The sequence below is a fragment of the Anas acuta genome, chromosome 5 (genome assembly GCF_963932015.1).
Source record: "Anas acuta chromosome 5, bAnaAcu1.1, whole genome shotgun sequence".
In the NCBI taxonomy this organism is placed as follows: domain Eukaryota; kingdom Metazoa; phylum Chordata; class Aves; order Anseriformes; family Anatidae; genus Anas; species Anas acuta.
Window position 1 is genome coordinate 11,849,810 of NC_088983.1, and position 15,596 is coordinate 11,865,405.

Below are 15,596 nucleotides of genomic sequence, written 5' to 3' on the forward strand. Positions count from 1 at the left end.
AACTCTGCATGTTCATTTATTACTTTATTTCCCCCCACCTTGTTTGTTTGCTTGCTTGCTTGCTTGCATGGTAATTAATGTGTTTGCTGTTTGGTTGCTTGTTTGTTTTTATTTGAAATCACATTGCATGTAATTTTCTGAACTCTTGCTGAGCAGAGAGCCTAGTAAATGTGTGTGTTTATGTACTACCTTTGTCTATGTACAAAGACTGATGGATAGCTAATAAAATGCACATCTCTGCAATCCTTTCATGCTTAAGATCCCCAAGCAGAAGTTGTGAGTGTTCAAATAAAATAGAACTGATCCAAAATGTACATATTTAGCTTAGATAATAGCAGCCCCCAGAAATGTGCCTCTTTCTGCTGTTGGAAATCTGTCAGCTGAACAAAGAGCAGGATATAGTGTGAATCAGGCTGTCCTGAAAGCTTTATGTGAGAGACACACTTTATGGAGTTATTTCCATTTTTCTCACATTTCAAAAGCAGACTCAGACCTTAATTATCATGAGGACAAATTCCACAAAATCATTATTTGCAGTCAAGGATTGCAATGCATTTTTAAAGTCAGATTATATGTTAAAAGAACAGTTTTTCCTAGGGCTTGTACAAAGCTGTACAAAGCTTCTCCTTGTTCCCTCCATCTGAAAAATTATTCTTGAAAAGTCATTCTGCATATCTTTTTGCTATTTTTTTTCAGAGAGAGAAAAATATAAATGAGCTGTGAAGCTCGTGTTGTTCTGAACTCTTTCTCTCCTCTTTCACCGATGAGTTCATCAAACAAAATTCCACAAGAAACAAATGTTATTATGAGATTAGCAGAATGAATGCCAGAGTTCAGATACTAAATATTTTTTTTAAAAAAACAGTGGGCTTAATGACGTGAAGGAAGTTGTAGTTTAAACATCAAGGTCAATTATTTCGTTAAATATTATTTAAAAGTTACTTGCCTTGAAACAAAACCAGAGCTATCCATTTCCCAAAAATGCAAACAGATTATTCTGCCCCTGTTTGTCAGCTTCACTAGATAACTTCTATTTGATCTTCAAATGAAAACAATTTCTGTTTCAGATTTATACAACAGGCTGCCTCTAAAAAGAAGAAAGATCTTAAGGTTGGAACTGCTGTTTGCTTTCCCTTCTAATCTTGTGAGCAGATTTGCATAAGAAAAGCAAGTAGATTCGAGTCTGGGTTTTTCTGTCTACATCGAAGGCATGAGTATCAGCCAGTACCCTCCATTTATTCAGAAAGAAAACGTTTGCTTTTGTAAGTCAGGTGAGGAGGAAATCCTTCAGTAAATTCAACTAGATTTCCCTAAAAGGAACAGGGGCTACTTATCAAGACTAAATGGAGTTTAGTTAAGTAATTATAATAGTCAAACAGAGAGAGTCCAAAAACTAAACCCTTCAGTTCCAGGTATGTTTCCTGATACTGTATACTTAGCTTTAAAACAACATCCAGAATTGGTATTTCCTGGATCTTGCAAAGCAGCTTCTTGTACTGCCAGGTACCCTTCTCACAGTTTCTAACAGCGTCAGCTTCACTCAGTGAGCAGAGCAGTGCTGGGTGGTGATGTGAGCTCTGGCTGTCTGACCAAGCGCGTGCCCCCAGCTCCAAGAGTGACACCTGGACCAAGCCAGGTAATTCTACCATAGAATGGGGATGTGGAGCCGTCCCTAAAAGAGTGCATGAAACATGCACTCAGTGTGTGCAATGGACTTTGAGATTCTTTTGGTGTGTAGAAGTGCAAGTTATTTTGTAGGAAGAGGGTTGAGGAGGGACGTTTTGGATCACGGGGTCAAGTCCCTTGCTGTGGGTGGTAACCACATCTCAGAAACTGGTTCACAAACCAGTCAAACTCCATCTTCCAGCTGCTTTGGTTGCTTCCTGCCTGTGGAAGGCCTTTCTGGGTCCCCACTACTCTGATGGGGTGAAGCTGATTTCTATTTCCAGCCTGAATCCCTTCTTCATTAGTTTTTACCAAACGTTTCTATTAACATTATTTTATCTGGGAGGAGGGGAGGGAAATTGTCTCATAATTTTAAGATTCATCTACATTTTCCTCTGAGCCCCAGGTACCTGGTGGAAAGACGCCAGCAATGCTGTAGGCTGGTTCGATGTACCAATAAAAATAAAATAAAATTAAAAAAAAAAAAAACGACTAAGAAAAGCGCCATTCTTAGAAAGCCTCCAGCTTTCCAGCTCGAGCACAAACAGCTTCTTATTTGGGACTCTCCTCGGGTAAATCAACAGCCCCGGGGCGAAGGGGCCGCAGCTCTTGTGGTTTTGCGCAAACCCAGACCCCCCCACCCCCCGCCCCGAAAGCCGGGGGGGAACACGAGAGGGAGGGAGGGAAGGGGAGGGGAAGAGGGAACCATCCTCAAACCACTGCCGAGACCTCGGCCGAGGGGGGCCGAAGCCCCGCCGGGGAGAACCTGGGCGGAGGAACTCCCCGGGCCGCCGGTGCCCGCCCGCCCCGCCGGGGCTCTGCCCGCTCCCCCGGGAGGCAACGGCGGGGCAGCGGGGCCGCAGCACGGCTCGGCGGGGTGGCAGATCCCCGTTCTGCCCCTTGGCTCGGCTTTCCCTCTTCCCAGGGAACAGGAGTCTTTGCTGGAGCTGCGCTCCCGGGGGCCGGGGTCGATTTTTTCGTTTGTTTGCTTTTCACCTCCTGCCGCCGCCCTCCCTCCTTTTGCCCCGCACCGGCGGCCCCGAGGGCGGGCGGCGGTGGCGAAGCAGAGCGCTGCCGCCCGCCTCCTGCCCCCGGCGAGCCCCGGGCACGAAAAGGAGCAGCCAGTGGGGCCGAAACGGGGGCGAGCGAGAGGGATGCCAGGGCTCTTTCCCCTCCCCGAGGTGAGGGACGGAGGCAGTGGGTCCGTGTCCCCCGGCGGCCCGTGCCCTTGGTTCCCACGGGTGCAGGAGGTGCGCATCCCCCGGGGAGACGCGGGGCGGCGGCAGCTCCGTGCCCCCCCGCGGGGCGCCGCTTGCACCGCAGAGGTGCGGGCTGGAGCCCGGGGCCCGGTGGGCTATCGGGAAACGCCGTCTCCAGCCCCGCACCGACGAGCTGCCAGTCCGGGGCGACCCCTAAACATCTAAATCACCCCCAGACCCCCGGCCCAGTGGCGCTGAAGCAAAACCAACCAAAAGCCCTCGAAGCCCGGCACCCCCAAATGGAAGCAGAAAACCCCAAACCGAGCGAGCCAGCGGCACCACCACCGAGCAGTCCCGAAACGGCAGGGAGAGCCGCACCGGCATTTCCAGCCCGCGGCCGGCCGCAGGGGGCCAGGCTGCTGGTCCCCAGTTTCTTCGAATTTAAGCCGATTCCCCGGCTGACAAGGGGACCGGGCTGGGGTTGAACCCCCGAGCCCCATTACATTGAAACCGCGAACAAACGGCTGCAGGTTAAGGTTCAGGTGAGCGGGAGCGCTCCCAGCAATTGCCGAGCGCTGCCGCAAAACTTGCGGGGGGCCGGGGAGCCTCGCAAGGAGGGGAAGCAACGGGAGAGCATCTCTCGAGGGCTCCCGGAGCAGCGGGGGGAGCAGGGGGAGCGGGACACAGCTCCGGGGGGCGGCTCTGCCGGGACCCGCCGGGCTTTGCCCCGGGCGATCGGGCATGGAGCTGCAGCAACCTTTCCGGGAACAGGCTTCTAGCGGCTCACCGACGGCAGGGGGGTGGGGAAAATGGAATAAAAGGCTAAAGAAACAGCGCGATTTTGGGACCGGGACCAAATCCTAACGTGTTACATAAAAGCCACGGGCGGTTCTTATCAGCGAGCCCGGCCTGAAGAGGAACAATCCCCAGGAGCGGCTCCAAAACAACCGTGTTAAAGGAACAATTGTGAAATGCCAACTTCCCACCAGAGTATGAACAGCAGGAGCCGGGCATGTCCTGTCTGTAACCGGGCTTCTGACAACCAACAGAGAGAGGGAGGGGACGGGGGGGGATCCTCTCTTGACAAGATTTATCAAGAAACATTTAACTGGGCTTTAATCATATTAGCAAGAGCCCAATTAGGGCTGAGAGCGAAGCGAGGCGGCCGGCGGGCTGGGGAGAGGAGGAGGAGGAGGGAGGAGGAGGAGCGAGCGATGGAGTCACTCGAGGATAAAGTCCTTTCATCAGGCTGCGCTCTCGGCAAGCAGAGGAGTGCGAATAATCACTGCCCTTCACTGGGGGGACGGGGGAGGGAGCGGGCGGGGAATGTGTGTAAAGGATCATTAAGGCCAGGCAGAAGGGGGTTTTTGTTGTTGTTGTTGTTGTTTTTAATTATTACGGCTGTTAAGGCTGTTCAGGGCTTTCTCGGGCGCTGTTCTCAGGAACGGAGCGGGGAAGAAGCGAAGGGGCCCGGAGGCACCTGCTACACCGCCAAGACCTGCTCTGCCCGAGCGGGGAGGACTCCCCTTCCCGGGGCAAAGAGGGGCTCTGTCTTCCCCCCTCCTCCCCCTCCAACCTCCCCGAGGGAGAAACCCCTTGGCTGTCCTTCCCCACATTGCGTCTCCGCGATGCCGAGCACTTCCCCGGCTCCATCCCTCCCCGTGGGGGGGTCCCGACGCCCTTTCCCCACCGGCCCCCCTCGGCAGCGCGGCCCCCGGCGGACGCCAGCCCGGTGGCCGGGACCGGGGGGCTCCGCCGAAAGCCCTTGGGAGAAGCGAGGCGCTGGGGACACCAGGGACAGGGCCACGGGGCGGAAGGTGACTTCCCGGGGGGGCTCAGATTTTCCGCTCGCCTCCGCCCCTTGCTTCAGCACGGGCAACCTGCCCCGTCCTTAGGGACTCGCCCTCTCCAGCTGTCGGGGATGGGGAGGGCGCACGGCAAAGAAATAAAGCAAGCCCAAAGCTGACAGGTGGGGCAGGAGGGAGAGGCTGGGGGAGGCGATGTCGTGTCGTGTTCCCCCCCCAACCTTCGCCCTCTCTCCCCCCCACAGATTGCGGCACCTCGGGACGCCCCGGTGGGAGCACGGCAGCGGCGCTGGGCGCCGCGGGGAGCCGAGGCGGCCGTGACCCTGCCCGCGGCTTTCGAGACATGGCCAGCAGCTGCCAGCAGCCGCTCCCCGCAGGATGGGGGAGATAAGGCTGTTGGGCAACGCCACACCTTTCGCCCAAGAGGAGCAGGGTCTTTGGACGGCGGGGCAGAAGCTGCTGGCTTTTTTTTTTTTTTTTTTTTAATACACAACAGGGCTTGGGGGTGGGGGTGATGTTTGCCATTAGCACCGATGAGCATCCCCGCTGTCAGAAGAGACCCCCCCAGACCCCCCAGCACCGAGGGGCTCTCCCCCCTCTCCCTCCTCCCTGCCGCAGCAGCCCCTTCCCCCGCCACCCCGTGCCCCTGTTTGTCACCTTCCCTACCACTCTTACCTTGCCGGCCCGGCCGTCGAGGGTCTCTCCCCCCACCCCAGCCCCGTCTCCCGCCCCCCGCCCCGCCGCCGCCAGCCCCGCAGCGGGGCTGTCGCACGCCGCCGCGCCGGCAGGGACCCGGCTCTCGCCTCTCTCGCTTCTCTCGGCTGGCGCTGGCAGCCCCGCCGGGTTCATGCGAGGACAGCGGCGGCTCCGAGCCGCGGCTCGTCTGGCTGCCAACGCCGCGGCGAGGCTGATGCTGCCGCCGCGGCCGGGGGGTGACTCAGGGCGGCCCGCGGCAGCCGCTGATTAGCGGATCAGAGAGCCGGGCACGTCGCGGCCGCTCCCCGCCGCCTTCCCCCGGTCACATCACGCTGCCCCCACACCTCCCTGTCCCCCACCGCGGCCCTTCCGAGCCGGGGGAGAGCCCCGCCGGCACCCCGGGGGTCCGGCCCGCGGCCGGCAGCGCTCCCGGAGGCTCCCGCCTCAACGTAAGTGACCGCGGCGGGTGGCCATGTTGTGAGGGGCCCGGGGCGGGGGGGGACCGTGCCCCCGGGGCAGTCTGCGAGGGGCTGCGCCGGGTGACAGCGGCTGGTTCGCTCGGGTGGGCCCGAGGATGGATGAAAACCGCCTCCCCGTCCTCGGCTGCGTCCTTCGGGGCGCTATCCCCCCATTCCAGGGGGATAACAAAACAGGGGTGGCATCTAAAGCTGCTCCTGGCCGCTGCTTTGTGGGGATGGTCTCCAGACAGGGTCCCCATCTCGGCCTCCGTGCCCCAGGCAGCGTCCTCGGCGTTCATTTGGGCACAGAGAAGCTCAAAACGGGTGGGGGAGGAAGCGGGGGGACCTGGAAAGAGCTCTGGGGTCGTCGTCAGGGAAGATGGTGAGCCTCGGCGCGAGGCGCATTCGATGATCTGCCGTGTTTAGCAAACAGGCTGCCGAGTTGTAGCTGCATGTGGTTTCCATGGAGTCCCCATGGCACGTCCCGGCTAGAACATGCTGCAGATGTCCTCACGGGGAGCGTGTTTTCCCGCTTCTCTTCAGAGATCTGTGTGGTCACGTTTCACGTCCTCTGCACCACCCTTGAGAAGCATGCTTTGTGCATGGCATCTTTGTTCTGAAACATGTTTTTGAAGAGAAGCTGTGGCAAAGTACATCTTCCTGTCCACGCTTGTACCAGTTGTACATACAGCTCTCAAAGCTCCAAAAGCCGTGCCTTCCTGAAATTAAGAGAATATTGAAAGCACGTTTATTAAGAAACTCAAGCCATGAAGGTTACTGGAAATGAGTGTTATGTTCTCTGGATACACAAACGAGTTTTGGATGTAGAAAGAATGCATGACTGGGCCTGTACTTAAAAATACTCTGAAGCTACTTGTCAGAAAAGTGCTAAAATGATAAGCCGTGGACTTGTGGACAGGGATCATCTTGTCAGTGCTTCGACTTGAAGTTCATTTTAAGTCCAAATTTCAGTCCTTTGAGAAAAAAAGAGTAGGAGTAGGAAGAGGCTATTATAATAGAAATGCTGACATTGCTAACTGTGGCAGTGTGAATTCACTACTATAATAAGACCTCAGCTAGCAGCCTAATTCCAAAGAGGTGATGTTATCCAGTAATAATGTAATCAGTTTGTTGGCTGTAACATAGGAAGCTGGGAATTGGTCTAATTTATTGCTATTTTTGGCCAAAATTAAAAAAACAAGTAAAATCTATATGATGCCAGGATTGAGGCAGAAGAGCTACCTTTGCTGTTTAAAATAATAAAGCAGAGTTCTACTTGAACATTTTGCACTTCGACACAGTTTTACAAAAGGATATTTAAAAAGGGACAGTTAGTGAGAATGCAAGCTTTCAAGCTAGGGAGGGATTGGAGGATGGAAAGGCCCAAGGGTGGAACATTGTTAGAAGTTTTCAGAGAGGTCCCAAAAGCACAATGTTCACTTAACAAAATAGAAGTTTTCTCTTGGGTAATTGCTGAATGAGTTTGCATTGATTTGCAGCTGCGAATTTCAAGGAAAAAAGAAGGAAAGAAAAGAAATGAAAAAGACAAATGCCCTGTTAGTAGTTTAGCTTTATGCAGCAAGCATTAAAAAAAATGCGTCTGATATAATAAAAGTTGAAAGTGACCATATAAACTTTTGAGTTTATATATTCAGTATTTTCCAGCCATTGCGTCTTTCTTTGGGTAATTATTTCTAAGAAATAAAAGTTCTGAAAGCTTTATAGTCACTTTTCTTTCAAATTAGGAATAACAACACAAGTGAGATTAACTTGTAAGGCATATGAATCAGTGAAACCTTATGTGAAATCTTCTGCAGCAGGTCAGTCAGTGATGTTAGTGAGGACAGAATTTCACCTAGAGTGAATGTGGTGTTATTGCAGGAAATTGCAAGGATATAGACAGACCATGTTATCCATCTAGTCCAGGCTTGGACTTTCCTTTTGCTCCTGATGGAGTTCCGTAAGGAAGCTCAGGAGCATTTAGTCTGAAATGCACTGAGGTCAGTGGGAATCTTTGGGTTGGGGTCATGAATTCTTTGAAGGATCAAATCTTAAGTTTCTTTACATTCTAGGAAGCTCAACAGTATCAACTCTGAGATAATTACTAAAGCATGTGAAGATAGTTAAAGTAAGTAACAAGTGAAGCCAAATCATAACTGTCATTTTAGCAGAGCATTATGTAAATAACAGAACCCTACAAGAATACTCGGGTGTGTCTGAGTCAACCAGTTCTGGAAATCCTGTGATATGCAGCTGCAGAAACTACACAAATTCTTGAAAAATTGTCAACGAAACCTGAAAGGACCCTAAGGGGTTTTGATACAAATTTGCTGAAATTTCTTGAAAATCATGGTTCCTGAGTTATATTCAAGCTCTGTTCTGCTTATAAACAAACCACATGTTGTTCAATAACTCTTGAAAATAAGGCTAAAACTGCTACAGTGACTACCTTGTTCATCTGATCTTAAGGCAATATTAACCCTCTTTTTAGACTTGACATTTAACAAAGTGTTATAAATATTATAACCGTTTGTGAATGTGTATACTCTGCGCTGTGGAAAATCAGGCTGGCATTTGCTGTTAGGCTTACATCTAAAAACTTATGAGTTAATTTGCATTATATGGCCATTGGCACTGCAGAGTGACAAGTTGGAAGAGGTATTTTGAGAAATGTGAACAGTTCCAGAGTTGCCCTTAAGCACTTGTTTGAAGTGAGAAAGCAGATGTGATATAATGGTAGCTGTTTTGTTTTTATTGTGGAGGATAATACCAGCCTGTGATTACTGATTGGATGTGAAATAAAATTTTATGGCTGTATGAGTGGACATAGCATGTTAGAAATCAAACAGGGTGCTAGGGGAAGCACAGCATATTAGCTCTTTAAAAAGAATCAAAGTACAGTTAATCACTGTTTCTGAAAACACAAAAATAAGAGGGTACTGATTAAAATGCTCAAATTCAGAATTAAGTCTACAAGAATGAGTAAACTGCAGAGCTCCATTTCCATAGGATCAGAAAAAATCATTGAGGATATTCATATATGGTTATAGGGTATGGTAGTCTGGATACTGACTGCCATATATGAAGTTCCAAACCCTCTAATTGATGAAAATTATAAGATCATACAAGTTAGGGATTGCTCCAGACCATGTATTTTTACATTTTTTTTTTCTATAAGTATCAAGTTCTGGTCACCACAGAGAGATTACGTTGGCCCGTTATAGACATTTTGTCTTCCTTCATGCATTGGGTAGGGTGCGTTTATCCTGGACAAAACTAAGCTGGAGCTAGGACAAAGCTGGAAAGAAATCCCTGAAAGTTTAAAAACGGTAAAGAAAACAAAATAACTGACCCCCCAAAGAAGGTACTTATTATCTAGCAAAATCACCTACCCCCAAGCCTGACAAGAGCATGTATGCGTTTCTACTCTGGAAATCATGAAATCACAGTTCAGGGTGTATGTATGTAACCTGAACTTGTATGTTATCTTTCGGACAATATGTGGACCTAGAGCTTCTATACTGACATCTTTTTCTGCTTTCTTTTTCACTCATTTATTCTTTGCTTTTCAGACAGAAAATCCTTCCTGCAGCGTGGGCCAGGTTATACTGGATGCCTCATACAGGGCAGTATCTTATTCCATGCATGACTTACTCATGTTGCAAAAGCAGGGTGAGTAATGGGTGCTGGAATTTAGCTCAATGTTACATTTTGCATCTTGGGTTTCTGTAAAAGGTTCATGAAGCTCACAGACCACTGCTAGTATATTTTCTATGCTTCTGCTCCTTTTTATTTATTTACTTATTTATTTATTTATTTATTTATTTATTTTCCAGAGACCTTCTCTGGTCCTGGAGAACTTTAAAACTTTGCAAAATGTTGCAGAATTATATCAAAATGCTCCATGCACTGTACAAACACATAGGGTGTGTTTGTGATGCAAAGTGGGAAAGACCAGAGTTTGACTTGGCATGATCCCTTATGGTTCTAGGCCCGTGGGTTAGTAAAGGTTTGCAGCAGCTTCAGGTCTTAGGTGTGTATCAGGTTTGCAGAGGAGGAGCAGTGCTGGACTATTCACATTGCAAGTGGGACGTTTTATATGATGCCCTGCAGCATCAGACAAGGAGAACAATTGCTTCCATGTACCAGATGTTCTTGAGTCAAGTCCTGTGATGCTGCAGGACTACAAGTATAAGAGCAAACTTGCAGTAAAAAAGAAGCTCTCCAATGCACTAAGTTGCTGATGTAGCATGCACTATAAGAAATAGTCCTGGTCCAGATTTATCATTTGGGAGTATGAGCAAGTCAGATAAAAAGAGTATCAGAAAGAGGTTAAAAAAAAAAAAGCTTACAAAATCGCAAGCAACTTGTTATCTGATCTGGAAACAGAATGGAGGGGGTGTCTATAGCTGAATTTTAATTGTACTGTCACTTAATATGAGTCCACACAATTCTTGTCAGACTTTGGGCTGTGGGTATCCTTACTGATAATTCTGCAGCCCTAGAGTGTTCCTGGGGCCTGAGGAGAGCTAGTGTACAAGGGTGTATTTGCCTAGGGATCTTTATTCGGGGCAAAGAAGTGATAACAGAAGTTGTTGTTAATCGTTGCTTTACAGGTAAAGGTTAGGGCTTGCTGTGCAAGCAAGTCTCTTCTGCTCTGTTCCAGTTCAAAGTCAATCCATCTAGCTGAAACTGAGAAAAGATGTTAATATAGCTAGAGTTTGGTCTCAGAGGATGAGAAGGAGAAGAGGAGGAGGAAGGCAGGCATCTGGATAGGTACACAGGAACGGCAAGTCTGTTGGGTCAAGCCTCAGCTTCAGACCCAGAGGGCGCATGCAGTGCTGAGTACTAATCAGATCACAGTCAATTGTGATAAAGGGTCTGATGCTTTCCAGGATAAGTTGGACATTTAGTTTGTGTTTCTAACCAGTCAATAAAGCTCAAACAACGCTCTTCTAGAAATTTACTTTGTATTAAAATTGCCCGATTCTTATGTGTCTAAGTCTATATTTGGATGTGAGTTGTAGGACCTTGGGGATATATGTGGAGTTCAGTTAAATTTTGACACAGGAGCAACTGCATTTTTTTCCTTTTCATTTTCCTAATCTGTAAACAAGCTTTTGTGTAAGACTCCTGGCACTAAAAGTCTGTTTGAAATTGAGTTGTGGAAGTGCAAGAGTTCATAACCCTTCTTTTGCAGAAGCTCAGTCAATGCAGGCTGACTACTAAGTGACTGACGTAAGGATAGGTGGCAAGGTCTTCCTTAGCTACTTGGGTAGAGTCTGAGGAGACAGAAGCATTGCTGCCAGCTACATGACAAAGGACATGGGTTTTGCAAACAACATCCTCCTTGTATCTCTGCCAGGAAGAATTGATGAGACACTTCCAATATAAAGAATCAAATAGAATTGAATCAAATAGAATAGAAGCAAGGTCAGGCAATGTAGGAAGACTACAGAGATGCTATACGTTATTGTAGGGAAAAAATTCATACAGCCAAAGCTCAATTAAAGTTGCAGCTGACACCAAAAAGGGCTTTTTAAAGAATGTTAACAGCAAAAGGACCAGAAATAACATTACTGGTCCATTACTTGATTAAGATGGTCACCTCATAAATAGGGATGTAAATAAAGCAGAGATGTTTAATGCCTTCTTTGCTTCTTTCTTTAACACTGATGATAGGCCTTGGGACCCCTGGAGCCCTGAGTTGGAGAGCCATCACCAGGGGAATGATAAATTCCCATCTGACTCTGAACTTCTTTGGGATTTGCTGCTCTACCTAGATGCATATGAGTGTATAGGGCCTGGTGGTATTCATTCTGATGTTACTGCAAGACCTCTCTTAATTATTTTTCAATGGTATTGGGAATCTGGAGAGGTCTCAGTTGACTGAAAGCTCGCAAATGTTGTTCCAATTTTCAAGAGGGGTAAGAAAGAAGATCCTGGCAATTATAGGCCAGTCAGACCCACGTCAGTGCCTGGTAAAAGATGCAGAAGGTTATCCTGGGAGTTACTGAAAAACACTTGAAAGAATGCAGTCATTGGTCACAGACAACATGGGTTCACATGGGGAAAGACTTAATTATCTTAATTTCATTTTATGACAAGGTTACCAAGGCTTTATGACTAGCTGGCCCAGGGAAGCCAGTAGGTGTGCATCTATTTATTTATTTATTTATTATTTTAATTTTTTATTTATTTTAGCAAATTTTTTGATACCATCTCTCACAGTATTCTTCTGGACAAGATGTTCAGCATACGTCTAGACAAAAACATAATGTGATGGGTGAACAATTGGCTGAATGGTTGTGCTCAAAAGGTTATAGTAAATGGGGTTACATCAGGCTGGTGGCCAGTTATTAGTGAGGTTCTGCAGGGCTCCATTTTAGGGCCTGTTCTCTTCAATGTTTTTATAAATTACTTGAACACGGGATTCAAATGCAGACAAAGTAAGACTGCAGATGACACTAAATTAGGAGGGACTATTGGCTTCCTCGAGGTAGAGAGGCATTGCAGAGAGATCTTGACAAATTAGAGGGCTGGGCAATTACCAAGAATATTAATTTTAACAAGAGCTAGTGCTGGATTCTGAACCAGGGACGGGACAACCCTGGCTGTAGGTATAGACTGGGGGATGAGAGGCTGGAGAGCAGCCCCATGAAAAGAGGTCTGGGGGTTCTAGTTGACAGCAAGTTGAACATGAGCCAGCAGTGTGCCCTGGCAGCCAGAATGGCCAACTGTACCCTGGGGTGCATCACGCATGGCGCTGCTGGCCGGGTGAGGGGAGGGACTGGCCTGCTCTGAGCTGGTGCGACCTCACCTCTAGCACTGTGGTAATCTAGGGCACCACAATATGAGGACATAAAACTATTAGCAAGTGCCTAAAGAAGGGCTACAGAGATAGTGAATGGGAGGATGTATGAGGAGTAGTTGAGGTCCCTTGGTTTGTTCAGCCCCGAGCAGAGCAGGCTGAGGGGAGGCCTCATGGCGGCCTGCAGCTCCCTCACGAGGGGAGCGGAGGGGCAGGCGCTGAGCTCTGCTCTCTGGGGACAGTGACAGGACCCGAGGGAATGGCATGGAGCTGGGACAGGGGGTGGTCAGTCTGGTTGTTGGGAAAACGTTCTGCACCCAGAGGGTGGTCAGGCACTGGGACAGGCTCCCCAGGGAGGTGGTCACAGCACTGAGCCTGCTGAAGTTCAAGAAGCATTTGGATACCACTCTCAGGCATGAGGTCTGATTTTTGGGTGGTCCTGTGCAGAGCCAGGAGTTGGACTTGATAATCCTTGTGGGTCCCTTCCAACTCAGGATATACTATATTGTAATGAATAGAATAGAACAGAGTAGAGTAGAGTAGAGTAGAGTAGAGTAGAGTAGAGTAGAGTAGAGTAGAGTAGAGTAGAGTAGAATAGAATAGAATAGAATAGAATAGAATAGAATAGAATAGAATAGAATAGAATAGAATAGAATAGAATAGAATAGAATAGAATAGAATAGAATAGTTCAATTGGAAGGGACCTGCAAAGATCATCAAGTACAACTGCAATATGCTTTGTTATCCAAACACTTTCTCAGGCTTAGCTTCAAACTCTTCAGCCTGAGAATGGATTCAGCAGCAGGTATTAGTGCTTAGCAGTTCACTAGGTTCAACTTTTGAGACTAATGGAAGAGCTTTCTATTGCAAGCCTTTACTTTTTTGTTTATTTAGTATGCATGGATGGCTGCCACTGGCTTAATATGTTAACAGTTATTTAGAGAATGGTCTGGTAAAAACTTTAGTTCATGTATGGATTATAAAATGCATCACTCACTTTATGTTAAAATTTCATTTATGTGGTTTTCCTAAGTAACAAATGGCTCTTGCAGAGTTTGTTACACATGTGAGGAGCATGTGGTATAAGTGGTTATAAATACACCAGTAAAAAACATTCCAGAGAATTATAAATCACTGTAATATGCAACTCCAGTGGTTTGATGAATAATATCTTTATTAACATATTAACCACTTATCAGAATGATTTGTGTAGTACTTAGACTTAATTTTATGTTCAGTGTATATTTTCTATAAAGCCTGAGTTTGTTTTCTTTTGCCAGAAGTATTTATTTCTGAGTCAAAACTCAGCCTCTTTTGCAAAAAGGAGGAAAATCAAAGAGGCATGATAATCAGCCTAAACCCATCTAAAGTGCTTTAAAAATAGCCAGCCCACCTACTGCATCGGGAGATTATACAGTGCAGCATACAGAAGCACAGTGCAGAGTAGCTAAGGAACTGCGCAGTATGCAAGCTTTCAAAACATACCTGAGGCAGAAGCTCTCTAACCGGTAACAGATTTGCTCCTGCCAGGCCTTTTGCCTCTCACATCCCCAGTCCCTTACTGCTTGGTGCCCAGAATATTTAGTTCTGCTGTCCATGAGAAATGGTGTTACCCAGATTTTTGTTTCCTAATCGATGGCTTATAGTGGAGAGAGCTGTAGCAGGAGGAGGTTGAGAAGAGAGAGACGGCATTGCTGTTAAGTCACTGGTGTGGTGGGCGGTGGTGCACCAGAGTTGTCGCTTGGGCTGTTACACAGATGGCCTGTGTAAACTTGAGTAAAATTCTAGCAGCTAGGTCTGCAAAGGGATATAGGCATGCCACTGCCCTGTGTGGGCCTTGCTAGGCTCCACAAAGCCATGCCTAGCTGTCATATAATTTTGTAAGTGTCTAGCCTCTGTCAGGAAGCATGTTTCAATCTACGTGGTGGCTCTGGAAGGGGTCTCAGGTAAAACTTTTCCTTGCCAGTCTTCTCAGCAGAGTCCTGTACAAAATGTTTGTAATGTTTGGGCCTCTACTCATATGTGGATACCATTTCTTGATGGATACTGTGATTTTCATGGTGACACATAAATACATGATCTATATATACACTATATCAAATCGATCTACTTTACAGGAAGCACTTTTTCCCTGTTCTTCCCTCCATCAAGCTTGCTCTCTCTTTTTTAAAACCCCAGCTTGTCTGTTTTAGTCAGCTTTTATCAGTGTTTTACCATCAATTGACATGCATGGCTGGCCAGTTTACCTAATTTCTCAATAAACAGTCTGCTTGCTGGTGAAAGAGCTTTTGGCATGCGAATAGCATATATTGCAAAAGACACTCTAGGAGGAAGAGTGGTATGTATGTGCATTACCACATTGCAGCTTAGTTTATGTGGTCACATAGCTGTATCTGAGGGAAATTCTGCACCAAAATAAGCTTTGAAGTTGTGTAAAGCAAAGGGGATTTTCCCATGATAGACCAAACATAATGTACTGTACAGCAAGACAAGGAAATCCAGTGTCATGGTTTTCACCATCACTGCTTTTGAAGGGGTTAACTACCTGAGAGTAACTGCATGTTATTAATCGAATGCTTGTTGGCATTTCCTTTGCATACTCTTATTACGGAATTTGATGAAGCAGCTTTTGTTTGTTCACACTTGTCTCTTTTAAAATTTGTATATCATCAGTAAATGTTATTTTTTCTGCAACATCTCGCACTTTCTTTTCCATGCAGACAGAAGTCAAGTCATCCTGTTGCTATAGATTATCATTTTAAGCTTGATTAAAAAAGTGAATGTGTAGACTTTTCATGCTCATGACAACTAAGATTGTACCAGTTTACATGCTGAGATCTGTTAATTTATCTGTCTGTAGAAGTTTGTCACAACAGGAATAGAGGGGGATGCTTGGACCTACAACATGATATTATGCTCTTAATACCATTTTGAATGCATTTTGTGGAGGTAGGAAAAATGA

General features: G+C 47.2%; 2 long non-coding RNA genes across 6 annotated transcripts in view; one reads left to right on the forward strand and one right to left on the reverse strand.

Moving 5' to 3' along the window:
• LOC137856887 (uncharacterized) overlaps positions 1–5,480 on the reverse strand; it is a 57,801-nt gene extending 52,321 nt beyond the window's left edge. For both annotated transcript variants that reach the window (XR_011096859.1, XR_011096858.1), the window contains exon 1: positions 5,345–5,480. This is a non-coding gene — a long non-coding RNA (uncharacterized lncRNA). The remainder of the gene's footprint in view (positions 1–5,344) is intronic.
• A 194-nt stretch (positions 5,481–5,674) lies between these two features.
• LOC137856885 (uncharacterized) overlaps positions 5,675–15,596 on the forward strand; it is a 211,287-nt gene continuing 201,365 nt past the window's right edge. For 2 of the 4 annotated variants that reach the window (XR_011096843.1, XR_011096849.1), the window contains exons 1-2: positions 5,675–5,814; positions 9,396–9,495. This is a non-coding gene — a long non-coding RNA (uncharacterized lncRNA). The remainder of the gene's footprint in view (positions 5,815–9,395; positions 9,496–15,596) is intronic. The other 2 variants (XR_011096847.1, XR_011096850.1) reach the window with 2 other exon arrangements.